This window comes from Coenobita brevimanus, chromosome 98, assembly GCF_032717465.1.
Source record: "Coenobita brevimanus isolate Jiangsu-jjx chromosome 98, ASM3271746v2, whole genome shotgun sequence".
Taxonomy (NCBI): Eukaryota; Metazoa; Arthropoda; class Malacostraca; order Decapoda; family Coenobitidae; genus Coenobita; species Coenobita brevimanus.
Genome location: NC_137051.1, coordinates 16,002,448 through 16,007,575, shown reverse-complemented (window position 1 = coordinate 16,007,575; position 5,128 = coordinate 16,002,448).

Below are 5,128 nucleotides of genomic sequence, written 5' to 3'. Positions count from 1 at the left end.
GAGAAAGTGAGAGAGCGAGTTCACTTACAAAACCTCGCACGCATACCACCAGAAAAAATAGAAATATGTTGCAAGATATCTTTAATTTCCTCAAGAATGGTTGTTGTGTGATGGTGGTGTTTAGGATAGTGGTAGTTGTGGTCGATGGGATGACGGTAGCTAAGGTTAGTGAGTGGTAGAAATAAAAGTAGTGACAGTAGTTGTGGAGATCCTAAATGAGATGGTAGTAGTGATGGTAGTAGTTATGATGGAAGTTATGGTGGTGATGATAGAGGTATTTGTGGTTGTGATGGTGGTGGGGATAGTGGTAGTTGTAGCTGTAGTACTCGTAGGTCTGTCGTCGGTGATTGTGATAGTAGTAGTACTGGTTGTGATAGTGGTAGGTATGATAGTGGTAGGAATGTGATGAATAATGATGATGATGGTGGTGGTGGTTAGAATGGTAGCCTAGATGTTGTGGTACTGGTGGTGAAGGGTGGTGGAGGTAGTGGTAATGGTTTTGGTAATCGTGGTAGTGGTAGTAGTGGTAGTGGTAGTGGATGATGTAATGGTAGTAGTGATAGACAATGGTAGGTGAAGTGATAGTTAGATTTTGTGGTAATGGTTGTAAAGGTAATAGTTGTGATTGTTGTGGTGAAAGGTGGTGGTAGTAGCGGTAATAGTGGTAGTGGGACCTGGCAGTGGTGGTGGTAATAGTGGTAATAGTTGTAGTGGGACCTGGCAATGGTGGTGGTGAAAGGTGATGATGGTGGTGGTACTGATAATGGTAGATGGTAGGTATGGTGATAAGAGAGGTAGATGGTGGTAACAGTGGTGGAAGGAGTGGTAGTGGTGGTGAAAGGTGTGCTGATGGTGGTGGTAGTGGTATGATAATGGTAGGCGGGGTGGTATTGGCAGTTGGTAAGTGTTGTGGTAGAGAGTGGTAGTAGAAGTGGCAGTGTTAATGACTGTTGTAGCTGTCGTCGCAGTGGCAATGACAGCGGTTGGTGCGGTGGTAGTGATGGTGAAAGGCGGTGGCGGTGGTGGTAGTGGTAGTGACAGTTGTGAGTGCAGTGATAGTGGTAGGTGTTGTGGTACTAGTGGTGTGACCTATATTCTGACCACACCGTTACTCATCACTACCATAACCACCTCTACCGCTACCACCACTGCCACTGCCATCACTGCCACAACCACCACTACAATAATCACCCTGCCACAACACCTTTCTACAGCTACCCCATCTTCCACAACACTATCCCACACACGCACTACAACTACCACATTCCCACCCCCCACACACACCACAACTACACCCACCCACTCACCTACCTCAAACATCACCCTTCCAACCACCACAACTACCATCCACCTACCACAACTACCACCATTCTTGCACCATTCAGTTTCCCAAGACAATCGTTCTATATTGTCATCGTCCGAGTTTTTACGTGGTTGTGTGTCTGTCTGTCTGTCTGTCTCTCACGGGCGCATATTTCCCACGGGATGGAGTGATGGATGGATAAATGGAGTGGTGGTTCGACGGATGGTTAGTTGGTTGGATGGTTGGGTTGACGGATGGTTAAATGGGTGCATGGAAAGAGAGATGGTTGAGTACATAGATCAGTATATGAATGGATAGATGGAAGGAATAATGGATGGCTGGATGGATGACTGGATGATGTTTAGGTAGGTGGTTGAAAGGATGAATGTGTGCAGGAATAGATGGATGGATCGTCAAGTGGATAAATGTATGGATGAGTGGATGGATAGTTGAATATGTAGATGGATGGATATATGGTTGGATGGAAAGATGGTTGGATAGAATAAAGAAAGAATAGATAACTGGATGGACGAAAAGACCATTGGATGTATGGACGAATGGAGGCTTGGAAACATGATAGATAGATAGACAGAACACATGGAGAAGATGGATAGATGTAAGGATAGACTGATGTGTGTCAATGAGAAACTGTCAAAGCATGACTTGCTCAGTATAGAAAACTACGCCTAGATATCTGAGAGAGAGAGAGAGAGAGAGAGAGAGAGAGAGAGAGAGAGAGAGAGAGAGAGAGGAAGTTGCTGGCAACAGAATAATTCCCACTCTCTTACGGAAAATTAGTCACGAAAACATGAAAAATTTGTACCTCAAGATGGCCGCCGGTACTTGATTCACAGGTAAAGAGAATGTTGTACGTTCTCTCTCTCTCTCTCTCTCTCTCTCTCTCTCTCTCTCTCTCTCTCTCTCTCTCTCTCTCTCTCCAGTATATATATATATATATATACTGTATATATATAAGGAGAAAATCTGCATGCAGAGAGAGAGAGCAAGAAGTGTTCAGTGACATACCGTGGGAGACTTCATATGGAACCCCCTGTCTGCTGCTTACCTACTTACTGTATACTTACCTACATGCTTATCTACTACCGTTCACGTATTTACTTAGTGCCTACCTACCAACCTACCTACCTACCTACTTACCAACCTAGTATCTTCCTACTGTCTACTTCTGGTGCCTACTTAACTACCTTCTTACTTACCTCCTTACCGTAATTGTCCACCTGTCTGTCTGTTCTCTCTCTCTCTCTCTCTCTCTCTCTCTCTCTCTCTCTCTCTGTACAGACAGATGAATAGATGGACAGATAGGTAGTAGGTAGATGGATATACTCACATGTAAAAAAATAAAAATAGAAAGAATAAAACTTCCCAACCTACTTCCCTTAATATCAACCTTCCTAATTGCTGCCAATATCGCTGTCTACTTCGGCTTACATATACAGTGCTGTACTTACCTACTTAACACCCACGTATCCAGTTGACACACGAAGAGAGAGAGAGAGAGAGAGAGAGAGAGAGAGAGAGAGAGAGAGAGAGAGAAAGAAAGAGGAGAGGGGGAGGAAGGGAGTGAGGGGGTGTGTGAAAGCTGAAAGGGCTAGGACATGAGTGCTTGAAAGGACACTTATTGTTTTAAGAAAGAGAAGAAAAGAATGAATTCGGCACAAAGGTACACTAAGAATATAATTGTCCTTGCGCAAAAATATCATCCTCATCATCAACGGTATATAGATAAAACTTGCAACAAGAAGACGGGCAAAAACACATTTAAAAAAAAAAAAAAAAAAAAACGACCTCGCGCAGACACCTAGAACTACCAACAAGCAGGAACAAATAATGTCCTCTATACACTGGACTTGCAAATCCTTAGGAGATAGAGAGAGAGAGAGAGAGAGAGAGGCCAAGACGATATGTGTTGCCAGGATGTTGCTTTTACTGTTGCATTGTTGCCTACTGAAGGACAGCCGGCGAGGGGTTGAGCAGGGTAGGGGTGGCAGGCGGCGGAGCGGACGGTAACTGGTACATGGATTGCAGGGATTAAAGAAGTATTAGACTGCCACGGATTATATCGTGGTTAGCGGTATGTTTTGAGTAACGGTAGACGACGATTGGTCAGGTGAAGGAAGTCCCTTCATGTAGAGGAGACCAAGTAAGGACAACCGGCCTAGTGCAGCCATTCATCATGCACTCTCTCTCTCTCTCTCTCTCTCTCTCTCTATTTATGTGTGTGTGTGTGTCTGTGTGTGTACACACACACACACACACACACACACACACACACACACACACACACACACACACACACATTATGTATATTCTTTCTGCAATACCGTCACTTATGCTTTTGCACTCTCATTCACATTCTTACCTACACCCACACCTAACCTCATATCAACATCTTTATATCTACCCTCACATTCACACCTATGCCTCAACCCCTTCGATAAAGTGGCGTCTATTCCAACTTACATTTGTTGTATCTAGACATTTGTATTCAGTTCAGGAGAGACTTTTCGATTCGTAGGAGTTAGATATAGCCTTCATTAACCCCTTCCAGTTGACAGTCTGTCCGAAGCTAAATAAATACATTTGAAGGTAACAAGAATCAAATACAAAAAAATCGTCCATGATTGAAACTTTTATTCCATAGTTACGCTTTGGCATATCTTGACAATTAAACCTCCACCTTCATCCGCAAATATACCTTCACATTTATTCATACCCACATTCACAACCAAACATCCATACCTACACTCTAACATACAGCTTCACCTTCACATACATCCACCACCACATTTGCATTCACAACTACATTTTCACCCATACCCACAACTACATTCACACACACATCCATACCTACTGTTCACCCCTTACGCCCACACCTTCACATACATTCACATTTACCCCCACACAAATACCCCTCCCCCCCCCACACACACACAATCTCTCAGTTCCTTCACCTACTCTCACACTTACATTCAGTCGCTGTAAGTTTCTCCTGGAGGGCGCTGCATTCCACTTTTAGTCACAGCTTATACTCCTTTTACTTTCTCAAAATTGCATCACAGCCAGATATTGCCAGGTCAGTCAAAAGTAATCAAGAGAAATGGAGTCAATGTCATGAATTCGAATCCTAATCATTTAAAAGTACTACTACCCACGACTGTACACTCTCAAAACGCAGACATTATACTCCATCTAGTCTAGCGATACATTCGTCCACCCTCCTTCTCCCGCACTGTACACTTCTTTTCTTGTTTTGCACTAACATCTGTTGTACGGTCTCTGTCAGTAATTCATATACATTTTGGGAGGATTCCGAACTAAAGCGACCCGTCTGATTCATTTTAATACTGCTTCAAGACGGTGTGATGGAACTGTTGACCGCAACTGTACATTGTACCATTAGTACACCATCTATTCCTAACACCATTGCAGCAGCCATATTCACAAAGGACCTTATTGCTGAGGAGGGGTGGCATAAGAGGCTTCGTAGTGTCTCTTCCTTCGCGATTTAGTTTGTTTATTACACACAACAGTTTCTTCTGTCCTGTGTATATTTATTTAATGCCGTCACAGTCTGCACCAGTAACATACAAGGTGATAATGAAGTATAATATGTAGAATAAATCGCTAAGGAAGAGGTGTTACGAAATCACCTCTGTGTCATATATTTCTCTCACCTCCCACAATAACCACTACATCACCCTTTTGTTTATCGCTCCATTATCCTCTTAATATACCAGTCTCACCTCAGCTCCACCCTATCACACCCTACCTCATCTAACCATTTTCTCATTACACCCTACCACT